The sequence below is a fragment of the Petromyzon marinus genome, chromosome 1 (genome assembly GCF_048934315.1).
Source record: "Petromyzon marinus isolate PM22_M1 ecotype Great Lakes invasive population chromosome 1, UKy_Petmar_22M1.pri1.0, whole genome shotgun sequence".
Classification (NCBI taxonomy): Eukaryota; Metazoa; Chordata; class Hyperoartia; order Petromyzontiformes; family Petromyzontidae; genus Petromyzon; species Petromyzon marinus.
Genome location: NC_133667.1, coordinates 5,740,421 through 5,755,815, shown reverse-complemented (window position 1 = coordinate 5,755,815; position 15,395 = coordinate 5,740,421).

Sequence of the window (15,395 nt, the reverse complement as noted above, 5' to 3'; positions counted from 1 at the left end):
GAGTTGGGGTGAGAGATGGTGTGATATGGTCAGTGTTAGACACAGAGCTAGGGTGAGAGATGGTGTGATGGTCAGGGTTAGAGACAGAGTTAGGGTGAGAGATGGCATGATGGTCAGGGTTAGACACAGAGTTAGGGTGAGAGATGGCGTGATGGTCACGGTTAGACACAGAGTTAGGGTGAGAGATGGTGCGATGGTCACGGTTAGACAGAGTTAGGGTGAGAGATGGTGTGATGGTCAGGGTTAGAGACGGAGTTAGGGTGAGAGATGGTGTGATATGGTCAGTGTTAGACACAGAGTTAGGGTGAGAGATGGTGTGATGGTCAGGGATAGACACAGAGTTAGGGTGAGAGATAGTGTGATGGTCAGGGTTAGACACAGAGTTAGGGTGAGAGATGGTGTGATGGTCAGGGTTAGAGACAGAGTTAGGGTGAGAGATGGTGTGATATGGTCAGTGTTAGACACAGAGCTAGGGTGAGAGATGGTGTGATGGTCAGGATTAGACACAGAGTTAGGGTGAGCAATAGTGTGATCGTCACGGTTAGACACAGAGTTAGGGTGAGAGATGGCGTGATGGTCAGAGTTAGAGACAGAGTTAGATTGAGAGATGGTGTGATTGTCAGGGTTAGACACAGAGTTAGGGTGAGAGATGGCGTGATGGTCTGGGTTAGACACAGAGTTAGGGTGAGAGATGGTGTGATGGTCAGGGTTAGAGACAGAGTTAGAGTGAGAGATAGTGTGCTGGTCAGGGTTAGACACAGAGTTAGGGTGAGAGATGGTGTGATGGTCAGGGTTAGAGACAGAGTTAGGGTGAGAGATGGCGTGATGGTCAGGGTTAGAGACAGAGTTAGGGTTAGAGATGGTGTGATGGTCAGGGTGAGAGACAGAGCTAGGGTGAGAGATGGTGTGATATGGTCAGTGTTAGACACAGAGTTAGGGTGAGAGATGGTGTGATGGTCAGGGATAGACACAGAGTTAGGGTGAGAGATAGTGTGATGGTCAGGGTTAGACACAGAGTTAGGGTGAGAGATGGTGTGATGGTCAGGGTTAGAGACAGAGTTAGGGTGAGAGATGGCGTGATGGTCAGGGTTAGAGACAGAGTTAGGGTGAGAGATGGCGTGATGGTCAGGGTTAGAGACAGAGTTAGGGTGAGAGATGGTGTGATGGTCAGGGATAGACACGGAGTTAGGGTGAGAGATAGCGTGATGGTCAGGGTTAGACACAGAGTTAGGGTGAGAGATGGTGTGATGGTCAGGGTTAGAGACAGAGTTAGGGTGAGAGATGGTGTGATGGTCAGGGATAGAGACAGAGTTAGGGTGAGAGATGGTGTGATGGTCAGGGTGAGAGACGGAGCTAGGGTGAGAGATGGTGTGATATGGTCAGTGTTAGACACAGAGTTAGGGTGAGAGATGGTGTGATGGTCAGGGATAGACACAGAGTTAGGGTGAGAGATAGTGTGATGGTCAGGGTTAGACACAGAGTTAGGGTGAGAGATGGTGTGATGGTCAGGGTTAGAGACAGAGTTAGGGTGAGAGATGGTGTGATATGGTCAGTGTTAGACACAGAGCTAGGGTGAGAGATGGTGTGATGGTCAGGGTTAGACACAGAGTTAGGGTGAGAGATGGTGTGATGGTCAGGGTTTGACACGGAGTTAGGGTGAGAGATGGCGTGATGGTCAGGGTTAGAGACAGAGTTAGGGTGAGAGATGGCGTGATGGTCAGGGTTAGAGACAGAGTTAGGGTGAGAGATGGTGTGATGGTCAGGGATAGAGACAGAGTTAGGGTGAGAGATGGTGTGATGGTCAGGGTTAGTGACAGAGTTAGGGTGAGAGATGGCGCGATGGTCAGGGTTAGAGACAGTTAGGGTGAGAGATGGTGTGATCGTCACGGTTAGACACAGAGTTAGGGTGAGAGATGGTGTGATGGTCAGGGTTAGACACAGAGTTAGGGTGAGAGATGGTGTGATGGTCAGGGTTAGAGACAGAGTTAGGGTGAGAGATGGTGTGATGGTCAGGGTTAGAGACAGAGTTAGGGTGAGAGATGGTGTGATATGGTCAGTGTTAGACACAGAGTTAGGGTGAGAGATGGTGTGATGGTCAGGGTTAGACACAGAGTTGGGGTGAGAGATGGTGTGATATGGTCAGTGTTAGACACAGAGCTAGGGTGAGAGATGGTGTGATGGTCAGGGTTAGAGACAGAGTTAGGGTGAGAGATGGCATGATGGTCAGGGTTAGACACAGAGTTAGGGTGAGAGATGGCGTGATGGTCACGGTTAGACACAGAGTTAGGGTGAGAGATGGTGCGATGGTCACGGTTAGACAGAGTTAGGGTGAGAGATGGTGTGATGGTCAGGGTTAGACACAGAGTTAGGGTGAGAGATGGTGTGATGGTCAGGGTTAGACACAGAGTTAGGGTGAGAGATGGTGTTATGGTCAGGGTTAGACACAGAGTTAGGGTGAGAGATGGTGTGATGGTCAGGGTTAGACACAGAGTTAGGGTGAGAGATGGTGTGATGGTCAGGGTTAGACACAGAGTTAGGGTGAGAGATGGTGTGATGGTCAGGGTTAGAGACAGAGTTAGGGTGAGAGATGGTGTGATGGTCACGGTTAGAAACAGTGTTAGATTGAGAGATGGTGTGATGGTCAGGGTTAGAGACAGAGTTAGGGTGAGAGATCCTGTGATGGTCAGGGTTAGAGACAGAGTTAGGGTGAGAGATGGTGTGATTGTCAGGGTTAGACACAGAGTTAGGGTGAGAGATGGCGTGATGATCAGGGTTAGACACAGAGTTAGGGTGAGAGATGGTGTGATGGTCAGGGTTAGAGACAGAGTCAGGGTGAGAGATGGTGTGATGGCCACGGTTAGACACAGTGTTAGATTGAGAGATGGTGTGATGGTCAGGGTTAGAGACAGAGTTAGGGTGAGAGATGGTGTGATGGTCAGGGTTAGAGACAGAGTTAGGATGAGAGATGGTGTGATGGTCAGGGTTAGACACAGAGTTAGGATGAGAGATGGTGTGATGGTCAGGGTTAGACACAGAGTTAGGGTGAGAGATGGTGTGATGGTCAGGGTTAGACACAGAGTTAGGGTGAGAGATGGTGTGATATGGTCAGGGTTAGACACAGAGTTAGGGTGAGAGATGGTGTGATGGTCACGGATAGACACAGAGTTAGGGTGAGAGATGGTGTGATGGTCAGGGTTTGACACGGAGTTAGGGTGAGAGATGGCGTGATGGTCAGGGTTAGAGACAGAGTTAGGGTGAGAGATGGCGTGATGGTCAGGGTTAGAGACAGAGTTAGGGTGAGAGATGGTGTGATGGTCAGGGATAGAGACAGAGTTAGGGTGAGAGATGGTGTGATGGTCAGGGTTAGTGACAGAGTTAGGGTGAGAGATGGCGCGATGGTCAGGGTTAGAGACAGTTATGGTGAGAGATGGTGTGATCGTCACGGTTAGACACAGAGTTAGGGTGAGAGATGGTGTGATGGTCAGGGTTAGACACAGAGTTAGGGTGAGAGATGGTGTGATGGTCAGGGTTAGAGACAGAGTTAGGGTGAGAGATGGTGTGATGGTCAGGGTTAGAGACAGAGTTAGGGTGAGAGATGGTGTGATATGGTCAGTGTTAGACACAGAGTTAGGGTGAGAGATGGTGTGATGGTCAGGGTTAGACACAGAGTTGGGGTGAGAGATGGTGTGATATGGTCAGTGTTAGACACAGAGCTAGGGTGAGAGATGGTGTGATGGTCAGGGTTAGAGACAGAGTTAGGGTGAGAGATGGCATGATGGTCAGGGTTAGACACAGTGTTAGGGTGAGAGATGGCGTGATGGTCACGGTTAGACACAGAGTTAGGGTGAGAGATGGTGCGATGGTCACGGTTAGACAGAGTTAGGGTGAGAGATGGTGTGATGGTCAGGGTTAGACACAGAGTTAGGGTGAGAGATGGTGTGATGGTCAGGGTTAGACACAGAGTTAGGGTGAGAGATGGTGTTATGGTCAGGGTTAGACACAGAGTTAGGGTGAGAGATGGTGTGATGGTCAGGGTTAGACACAGAGTTAGGGTGAGAGATGGTGTGATAGTCAGGGTTAGACACAGAGTTAGGGTGAGAGATGGTGTGATGGTCAGGGTTAGAGACAGAGTTAGGGTGAGAGATGGTGTGTTGGTCACGGTTAGAAACAGTGTTAGATTGAGAGATGGTGTGATGGTCAGGGTTAGAGACAGAGTTAGGGTGAGAGATCCTGTGATGGTCAGGGTTAGAGACAGAGTTAGGGTGAGAGATGGTGTGATTGTCAGGGTTAGACACAGAGTTAGGGTGAGAGATGGCGTGATGATCAGGGTTAGACACAGAGTTAGGGTGAGAGATGGTGTGATGGTCAGGGTTAGAGACAGAGTCAGGGTGAGAGATGGTGTGATGGCCACGGTTAGACACAGTGTTAGATTGAGAGATGGTGTGATGGTCAGGGTTAGAGACAGAGTTAGGGTGAGAGATGGTGTGATGGTCAGGGTTAGAGACAGAGTTAGGATGAGAGATGGTGTGATGGTCAGGGTTAGACACAGAGTTAGGATGAGAGATGGTGTGATGGTCAGGGTTAGACACAGAGTTAGGGTGAGAGATGGTGTGATGGTCAGGGTTAGACACAGAGTTAGGGTGAGAGATGGTGTGATATGGTCAGGGTTAGACACAGAGTTAGGGTGAGAGATGGTGTGATGGTCACGGATAGACACAGAGTTAGGGTGAGAGATGGTGTGATGGTCAGGTTTAGAGACAGAGTTAGGGTGAGAGATGGTGTGATGGTCAGGGTTAGAGACAGAGTTTGGGTGAGAGATGGTGTGATATGGTCAGTGTTAGACACAGAGTTAGGGTGAGAGATGGCGTGATGGTCACGGTTAGACACAGAGTTAGGGTGAGAGATGGTGCGATGGTCACGGTTAGACAGAGTTAGGGTGAGAGATGGTGTGATGGTCAGGGTTAGACACAGAGTTAGGGTGAGAGATGGTGTGATGGTCAGGGTTAGACACAGAGTTAGGGTGAGAGATGGTGTGATAGTCAGGGTTAGACACAGAGTTAGGGTGAGAGATGGTGTGATGGTCAGGGTTAGAGACAGAGTTAGGGTGAGAGATGGTGTGATGGTCACGGTTAGAAACAGTGTTAGATTGAGAGATGGTGTGATGGTCAGGGTTAGAGACAGAGTTAGGGTGAGAGATCCTGTGATGGTCAGGGTTAGAGACAGAGTTAGGGTGAGAGATGGTGTGATTGTCAGGGTTAGACACAGAGTTAGGGTGAGAGATGGCGTGATGATCAGGGTTAGACACAGAGTTAGGGTGAGAGATGGTGTGATGGTCAGGGTTAGAGACAGAGTCAGGGTGAGAGATGGTGTGATGGCCACGGTTAGACACAGTGTTAGATTGAGAGATGGTGTGATGGTCAGGGTTAGAGACAGAGTTAGGGTGAGAGATGGTGTGATGGTCAGGGTTAGACACAGAGTTAGGATGAGAGATGGTGTGATGGTCAGGGTTAGACACAGAGTTAGGATGAGAGATGGTGTGATGGTCAGGGTTAGACACAGAGTTAGGGTGAGAGATGGTGTTATGGTCAGGGTTAGACACAGAGTTAGGGTGAGAGATGGTGTGATATGGTCAGGGTTAGACACAGAGTTAGGGTGAGAGATGGTGTGATGGTCAGGGTTAGACACAGAGTTAGGGTGAGAGATGGTGTGATATGGTCAGGGTTAGACACAGAGTTAGGGTGAGAGATGGTGTGATGGTCAGGGTTAGAGACAGAGTTAGGGTGAGAGATGGTGTGATATGGTCAGTGTTAGACACAGAGTTAGGGTGAGAGATGGTGTGATGGTCAGGGTTAGACACAGAGTTGGGGTGAGAGATGGTGTGATATGGTCAGTGTTAGACACAGAGCTAGGGTGAGAGATGGTGTGATGGTCAGGGTTAGAGACAGAGTTAGGGTGAGAGATGGCATGATGGTCAGGGTTAGACACAGAGTTAGGGTGAGAGATGGCGTGATGGTCACGGTTAGACACAGAGTTAGGGTGAGAGATGGTGCGATGGTCACGGTTAGACAGAGTTAGGGTGAGAGATGGTGTGATGGTCAGGGTTAGACACAGAGTTAGGGTGAGAGATGGTGTGATGGTCAGGGTTAGACACAGAGTTAGGGTGAGAGATGGTGTTATGGTCAGGGTTAGACACAGAGTTAGGGTGAGAGATGGTGTGATGGTCAGGGTTAGACACAGAGTTAGGGTGAGAGATGGTGTGATGGTCAGGGTTAGACACAGAGTTAGGGTGAGAGATGGTGTGATGGTCAGGGTTAGAGACAGAGTTAGGGTGAGAGATGGTGTGATGGTCACGGTTAGAAACAGTGTTAGATTGAGAGATGGTGTGATGGTCAGGGTTAGAGACAGAGTTAGGGTGAGAGATCCTGTGATGGTCAGGGTTAGAGACAGAGTTAGGGTGAGAGATGGTGTGATTGTCAGGGTTAGACACAGAGTTAGGGTGAGAGATGGCGTGATGATCAGGGTTAGACACAGAGTTAGGGTGAGAGATGGTGTGATGGTCAGGGTTAGAGACAGAGTCAGGGTGAGAGATGGTGTGATGGCCACGGTTAGACACAGTGTTAGATTGAGAGATGGTGTGATGGTCAGGGTTAGAGACAGAGTTAGGGTGAGAGATGGTGTGATGGTCAGGGTTAGAGACAGAGTTAGGATGAGAGATGGTGTGATGGTCAGGGTTAGACACAGAGTTAGGATGAGAGATGGTGTGATGGTCAGGGTTAGACACAGAGTTAGGGTGAGAGATGGTGTTATGGTCAGGGTTAGACACAGAGTTAGGGTGAGAGATGGTGTGATATGGTCAGGGTTAGACACAGAGTTAGGGTGAGAGATGGTGTGATGGTCACGGATAGACACAGAGTTAGGGTGAGAGATGGTGTGATGGTCAGGGTTAGAGACAGAGTTAGGGTGAGAGATGGTGTGATGGTCAGGGTTAGAGACAGAGTTAGGGTGAGAGATGGTGTGATATGGTCAGTGTTAGACACAGAGTTAGGGTGAGAGATGGTGTGATGGTCAGGGTTAGACACAGAGTTGGGGTGAGAGATGGTGTGATATGGTCAGTGTTAGACACAGAGCTAGGGTGAGAGATGGTGTGATGGTCAGGGTTAGAGACAGAGTTAGGGTGAGAGATGGCATGATGGTCAGGGTTAGACACAGAGTTAGGGTGAGAGATGGCGTGATGGTCACGGTTAGACACAGAGTTAGGGTGAGAGATGGTGCGATGGTCACGGTTAGACAGAGTTAGGGTGAGAGATGGTGTGATGGTCAGGGTTAGACACAGAGTTAGGGTGAGAGATGGTGTGATGGTCAGGGTTAGACACAGAGTTAGGGTGAGAGATGGTGTTATGGTCAGGGTTAGACACAGAGTTAGGGTGAGAGATGGTGTGATGGTCAGGGTTAGACACAGAGTTAGGGTGAGAGATGGTGTGATGGTCAGGGTTAGACACAGAGTTAGGGTGAGAGATGGTGTGATGGTCAGGGTTAGAGACAGAGTTAGGGTGAGAGATGGTGTGATGGTCACGGTTAGAAACAGTGTTAGATTGAGAGATGGTGTGATGGTCAGGGTTAGAGACAGAGTTAGGGTGAGAGATCCTGTGATGGTCAGGGTTAGAGACAGAGTTAGGGTGAGAGATGGTGTGATTGTCAGGGTTAGACACAGAGTTAGGGTGAGAGATGGCGTGATGATCAGGGTTAGACACAGAGTTAGGGTGAGAGATGGTGTGATGGTCAGGGTTAGAGACAGAGTCAGGGTGAGAGATGGTGTGATGGCCACGGTTAGACACAGTGTTAGATTGAGAGATGGTGTGATGGTCAGGGTTAGAGACAGAGTTAGGGTGAGAGATGGTGTGATGGTCAGGGTTAGAGACAGAGTTAGGATGAGAGATGGTGTGATGGTCAGGGTTAGACACAGAGTTAGGATGAGAGATGGTGTGATGGTCAGGGTTAGACACAGAGTTAGGGTGAGAGATGGTGTGATGGTCAGGGTTAGACACAGAGTTAGGGTGAGAGATGGTGTGATGGTCAGGGTTAGAGACAGAGTTAGGATGAGAGATGGTGTGACATGGTCAGTGTTAGACACAGAGTTAGGATGAGAGATGGTGTGATGGTCAGGATTAGACACAGAGTTAGGGTGAGAAATAGTGTGATCGTCACGGTTAGACACAGAGTTAGGGTGAGAGATGGCGTGATGGTCAGAGTTAGAGACAGAGTTAGGGTGAGAGATGGTGTGATGGTCAGAGTTAGAGACAGAGTTAGGGTGAGAGATGGCGTGATGGTCACGGTTAGACACAGAGTTAGGGTGAGAGATGGTGTGATGGTCAGGGTTAGACACAGAGTTAGGGTGAGAGATGGTGTGATGTGGTCACGGTTAGACACAGAGTTAGGGTGAGAGATGGTGTGATGGTCACGGTTAGACACAGAGTTAGGTTGAGAGATGGTGTGATGGCCAGGGTTAGAGACAGAGTTAGGGTGAGAGATAGCGTGATGGTCAGAGTTAGACACAGAGTTAGGGTGAGAGATGGTGTGATATGGTCAGGGTTAGACACAGAGCTAGGGTGAGAGATGGTGTGATGGTCACGGTTAGACAGTGTTAGATTGAGAGATGGTGTGATGGTCAGGGTTAGAGACAGAGTTAGGGTGAGAGATAGTGTGATGGTCACGGTTAGACACAGAGTTAGGTTAAGAGATGGTGTGATGGTCAGGGTTAGAGACAGAGTTAGGGTGAGAGATGGTGTGATGATCAGGGTTAGACACAGAGTTAAGGTGAGAGATGGTGTGATGATCAGGGTTAGACACAGAGTTAGGGTGAGAGATGGCGTGATGATCAGGGTTAGACACAGAGTTAGGGTGAGAGATGGTGTGATGGTCAGGGTTAGAGACGGAGTTAGGGTGAGAGATGGTGTGATATGGTCAGTGTTAGACACAGAGTTGGGGTGAGAGATGGTGTGATGGTCAGGGATAGACACAGAGTTAGGGTGAGAGATAGTGTGATGGTCAGGGTTAGACACAGAGTTAGGGTGAGAGATGGTGTGATGGTCAGGGTTAGAGACAGAGTTAGGGTGAGAGATGGTGTGATGGTCAGGGTGAGAGACAGAGTTAGGGTGAGAGATGGTGTGATGGTCAGGGTTAGAGACAGAGTTAGGGTGAGAGTTGGCGTGATGGTCAGGGTTAGAGACAGAGTTAGGGTGAGAGATGGCGTGATGGTCAGGGTTAGACACAGAGTTAAGGTGAGAGATGGTGCGATGGTCACGGTTAGACAGAGTTAGGGTGAGAGATGGCGTGATGGTCAGGGTTAGAGTTAGGGTGAGAGATAGCGTGATGGTCAGGGTTAGAGACAGAGTTAGGGTGAGAGATGGTGTGATGGTCAGGGTTAGAGACAGAGTTAGGGTGAGAGATGGTGTGATGGTCAGGGATAGAGACAGAGTTAGGGTGAGAGATGGTGTGATGGTCAGGGTTAGTGACAGAGTTAGGGTGAGAGATGGCGTGATGGCCAGGGTTAGAGACAGAGTTAGGGTGAGAGATGGTGTGATGGTCAAGGTTAGAGACAGAGTTAGGGTTATGCTGAGTTAAGGTATGATACGAGTCAGGGCTGTGTGTACAGTAGTAAGAGTCACAAAACACAAATGTTTACATCTCCGGACACAGTATTTAACTTCCTTTAAACTAATCATGCCATGCCCCAGCTCGTCTTGCTCCCTGAGCCCTCCCGTCTCTCACCTGGCTTCAGTGTTGACCAGAATAACGAGCGAGTAATCTTCGATACGAGGTTGCGAAAGAGAGGTATTGGTTAAAAAAAGAGAGGTACTGGTTGTGTGAGATGCGTTACCTTTCCCAATGGCAACGCTAAGATTGCCAGTGGAGCTCTTTCTGCCCCAACGATTCAGGCACAGATCTCAAAGTCGCGCAGCGCACAAGCGGTCACCGGGTTTGACGATTCGGTCAACCTCGACCTGGGACTACTCAGAGCTCTCTCACCTCTCTCAGCAGCAGCGGCGGCTCCTGCTGGTCCTGTCCCGGCCTCTGCAGGCGACGCAGCGATGAGCTCAGTGCAGGCGACTCTCTCCTGAGCTCTGGCTCGCTCTCCGCCTCTACCCTCACCTCCTCCTCACCAGCTCCTCACCGCTGAGTGAGCGTCTCTCGCCCAGTGAGACGTGGAGGTGCGAGTGGGGCGGAGAGGTTCACTTCGTTTGGCTCCCTGCCCCAGGGGGTTCCAGGGTGGGACGCGGGGCGGGGGCAGCAGCAGCACCCGGGCTGGTCACGTGGTCTGGTAGTGTTTGTGCGGTGATAGCCCATCGCCCGAAACGTCGCCTATTTTATATTTTATTTTAAGGAAGCATCATTGACGAAGTTGTTGGGTTTGATGATGGGTGTGTTTACACTGTGGTGTATGTTGCATGGTGTGTGTCGTGTGGTGTGATGATGGGTGTGTTTACACTGTGGTGTATGGTAAATGGTGTGTGTAGTGTGTTGTGATGATGGGTGTGTTTACAGTGTGGTGTATGTATTGTGTAGTGTGGTGTGATGATGGGTGTGTTTACACTGTGGCGTATGGTGCATGGTGTGTGTCGTGTGGTGTGATGATGGGTGTGTTTACACTGTGTGGTGTTGCATAGCATGATATTTGTTTTGTATTTTGAGGAATTTATGAATCAAGATAACGGGAAATAAGCGAAATTTGCCAACTTTTATTCAATGACCATTAAACGAAGAAATATGATCTGGTGATGTGGTAGTAATCAATGTTTTAGACACACTCAAACATATCTTCATACAGCGAGTTTCCGAGTCTTTAGTCACCACGACTCACCAAAGCCGAAGGCTGATTCAGATTGTACAGGATTCAGTTGATACACCCAACACTCACAAAGCAAACTAAGATAAGGAAAGGTCGAAAAGTCCAAACGTCTCTGCTCAAGGAGCACGAGGATGTCACTTATTCCAATTTGTAGCCCTAAGCTGGTAGTGGAAATTCCACATTCCCATTTTTCCACATTCCGATGGTAGAGGCCAGTTGCAGTGGCAAGATGTTAACTCCCTTGCCTGGTATACAGGAGGTTGTGGGTCCGATCCCAATCCTGACGCCTGTTGTATTTTTGGACTTTGCATGTTCTCACCGTGGTCACGTGTATTTTTTTCCGGGTCCTCGGGGTTTTCCTTCCACATTCAGAAACAAGCGTGTAGAGTATTTGGCTGCTAAAATGTTCCACATGATGAGCCACTTCGTTGAGCTATCATTTGTGGCCAGGTCGCTTCTGAAAAAAGAGCTATACAGCTTAGTGGGCCTTACCTGGGAAATAAATAAATACATTTTATTTTAGTTTCAGTCTAAATAGCATGGCCACTGTTGATGATGGGCTACCGAATATTCTAATAGGAGGGGGGCTGCCTTGCTTCACCACGCGGCGCTGGTGACGCTCGAGACTCTGTTCCAAAGCATGACGCGAATCTTTTCCACACAAAACCCCCTAGCCACTGTAGCCGACTTCACCACCGCTCTGTGCTCTAGAGGTAAAGGGCACGAAGCGCGTGCAGTGCCCATGGTGACTACCGGGGTGTCTGCGTCTCTCCTCTACTTCTCGCCGGTACATTCCACGGGGGGCATTCACCAACAACGCCGACTCGTTCAGTCGCTACACGGAGCCCCAGCACGCAGGTAAAGTTCGGGGCTTTCCGAGAGTCGCGGTGTTGTTCACTCGCGCGTTCCGGACGAACCCAGCCCACACAGCCGCCCTGCCAGTGCAGCCCCACACAGCCAGCACGGTGCATGCCAGGAGTCGAACTCACGAAACTCAGATTGTTGTTTGAGCAGCTGACCGCCACCACACAGAGCTGTGTTGATAAAAAAAGATATAATAAGCAAAGTTTCAAGTCATGGCCCTTATTTATAGAACATAGAGAAGCTAGAGGTATAATTAAATAATTGGGGTACAGCATACAACAATTCACCGCCCCCCCCCCCCCCCCCAGTATGATTATGATTCACCGTCACCACCACCATTATCACCGTGCTCTCTGGACGAAGGCTTCCCAAGCCTGCCACCATCACTCGTGTTCTTGCGATGCAACAATCCATGTGGCTCATGGACACGATCTGCCCTCATTGCTCCATCTCCACGGTGTACGTCCTCCTCTGAGGTGCGTTGCCTCCTTTGGCTGCCACTCGATCATTATTCTCGACCACTGGCCACTATCCCTTCCAGTGGCGAGTGCTGTCCAGACCCGCTCACTCTTCTAAACAGAATGAAGGAATCCACGTCTCCGTCGCTTCCCCTTTTCTTCATATAAACAAATTACAGTATTTCTTCCAGAACCCATCAGTCGCAAAGCCTTCTAGGATTGCATAATTTAGCAGCATTCTTTTAAGACAAAAAAACTCTAGACCGGTTTTGACACGCAGTGTCTCATCAGCAGTCAGGTTTGCTAGAATCAATGCTGGTTAACAATATCAGGACCCATTGCCGCTGCAGGGAGTGCAGACCCAGGCAGTGGTAGTATGTTGTCTGCACATATGAAGATAGAGTAATAAAATGGAAAGAGAAGAAGGTTGTTCAGGAGGAGGATAAGGTTGGCTGCGTGGAATATTGGAACAAAAAACAGGAAAATGTCAGGAATTGGCAGACTGCTTAAGAAGGAGAAAAGTCGACATCACATGCATCCAAGAAACGAAATTGAAAGGCAGCAGTGCGAAATAAATTGACTGTGGTTTTAAATTGTTATACCATGGAATATCAGAGGGAAAATAGGTTGGAGTTGTGCTGAGTGAGGAGATGAAGACCAAGGTGGTGGAAGTCAAAAGAGTGAATGATGATAGACTGCTTCTGGACAGTGGGGTTGTAAATGTGGTGTGTGCATATGCCCTGCAGATGGGCTGCAGTGGGCAAGAGAATTATTATTTTTTGGGAGAGCTTAAACCAGGAGTGTCAGAGATTACCGGTAGATGAAGCAGTGGTGATGGCCGCAGACTTAAATTGAAGGGTGGGAAGAAATAAGGACGGATTTGAAAGGAACCTTGGAGGATGCAGATATGGCAGTAGGAATGAAGGAGGAGATGACATTCTTCGAATGCCCAGGCAAATGATCTTGCAGTGGTGAATACCTACTTCCAGAAGCAGGAGGGACATGTGATGACCTAGCAGAGTGGAGAGGTAAAGAGCCAGAACGATGTTATTCTGGTGAGGGGGAAGCACCTAAAATGAGTGAAGAACTGCAAAGTGATCCCTGGAAAGTGTGTGACTGGCAAACATTGAATACTTGTGGCAGACTGCTTAGTGAAAGGCGTTAGGAAGAGGAAGGTGAGACAAACGAACGTAGCAGAGTGAAGTGGTGGCAACTAAACAATGATAAAGACAATTTCTGCAGGCAAGCTATGGAGAACTTCAAAAGTATAACGCCTAGGGGGAGCGTGAAGGAAATATGGGAACAACTGGCAAGTGGAATACTGAAAGCCGCAGGTAGTGCAGTGGGAGTGAGCAAAGGAAGACAGATGCAACAGAAGGAAACATGGTGGTGGAGTGATGAGGTGCAAAAGGCAACAAGAGAGAAAAAGGCCAAGTTTAAGAAGTGTCAGAACACGAGAGAGAAGGGCCATCTGGATGAATACCTGGCAGCGAGAAGAAAAGCAAAGCTGGTGGTAGCAATGGCAAAAACAACAGCATTTGCACAACTCTGCCAGAATCTTGACAGCAAATAACGTGAGAATATGGTATACAGTTTGGCAAGAGCCAGAGTGAAAAGGACCAAGGCTCTTCGAACATGTGACTCTAGTTAAGAACAGCAAAGGACGAACAATCTTGGATGAGATAAAGGTTAGAGAAAGATTAAAGAGTGCTTTGAGAAGCTGCTGAATGTGGAATATTCAAGCAGCAAAATGGTTGAGGAACATCAAATAATGAAAGTAGTTGCAGATACTATAACCAGTGAAGAGGTGGTGGAGGCTCTGGTGAGCATGACACGTCAAAAGGCAGTGGGACCAGATGAGATTCGATGTATTTGTTTAAATTAATGGGAGAGAAGGGTGTTTAAATATTGATGGGGCTATAATCTTAGCTCTTTCGGTAAAGTCACGTTGAAGGGAACCAATAAAATATTAAAATATATATAAAACATAAAAAAAATTCTCACGACGTTTTGACCATAACACAAACGGTCGAAACGTCGTGAGAATTTTTTTATTGTTTTATATATAATTTATTATTTTATTGTGTCCCTTCTACGTGACTTTACCGAAAGAGCTAAGAATATGAATTACTGCAGTCACGAAAGCTTTAAATCAAAATGTATTGATGGGGCTGTTTGGGAAAATCTGGATGGAGAAGAAAATTCCGGATGCGTGGAGAAAGAACACATTGGTTTCCATCTTTAATGGGAATGGAGATGTACAAAAGTGTGGCATTTACAGAGGAATAGCATTGATGAGTCACGCCATGAAACTCTGGGAAAGAATCATTGAAAGGAGACTGAGTCAGCTGGTGGATATTGGCGAGAGTGAGTTTGGATGCAGACAGGGAAGGTCAACAATGGATGCAATGTTTGCACTGAGAAGGAAATTGATGGTGAAGTTCAGAGAGTAGAAACAGTCTTCCTCATGTACCTGTGTACAGGTGTGTGGGTTTCTGGCAAAAACAACCCTCTACCTCCCCGTGGTGCCAGATGGCAACGCTGTTTTGGGCAGTGCCATGGGAGGAGGGCCAATTTAAATTGGCGTTTCCCCTCATGGCGATTGTAACCACCACAGTGGCAAAATTGGGGCTCTGGACAGGTGCGAGGGGCTGGTAACCCCTCCACTTTCAATGAAATACCACCAAACCATGACTGAAATTTGTAATGAATAAGCTTGTGCCGGAGGCCCCGGGGGGATAGGAGTCTATGAAGTCTCCTGGCCAAACCCCATTTGGCGGTGCCAGGAGACTGAATCCTTACCCTCGGGGCTCCTCCAGAAACAACAAAAAACCACTACGTGTGGACACGTGAAATGTTTGAACGCTCACTGTGGAGTAGAGGCTGCCACTCCTCTGTCGGGAGCTGAACCGTTACCGTCTGGATCTCTGTGGTATTCAGGAGGTCCGGTGGACCAGCTCTAGTTCCTGCCACCATGAGGGGTGGACAGTCCTCTTCTCAGGGCAGGAGACTGCCAAACAACAGGCAGTAGCTCTTCTACTGAACAAAAGAATGAAGGGGGCGTGGGAGTGTAGCGGTGAGGTGTGGGAAGCTGTAAGCAACAGGCTACTTTGGGCTCGCCTTCCAATCAACCAGAGCCAAGGAGTGGTGGTCGTGGTTACTTATGCCCCCACCGAAGATGAACACCAGTGGAGGGACGCATGCAAGGCCGATGAGTCAGATGCCTT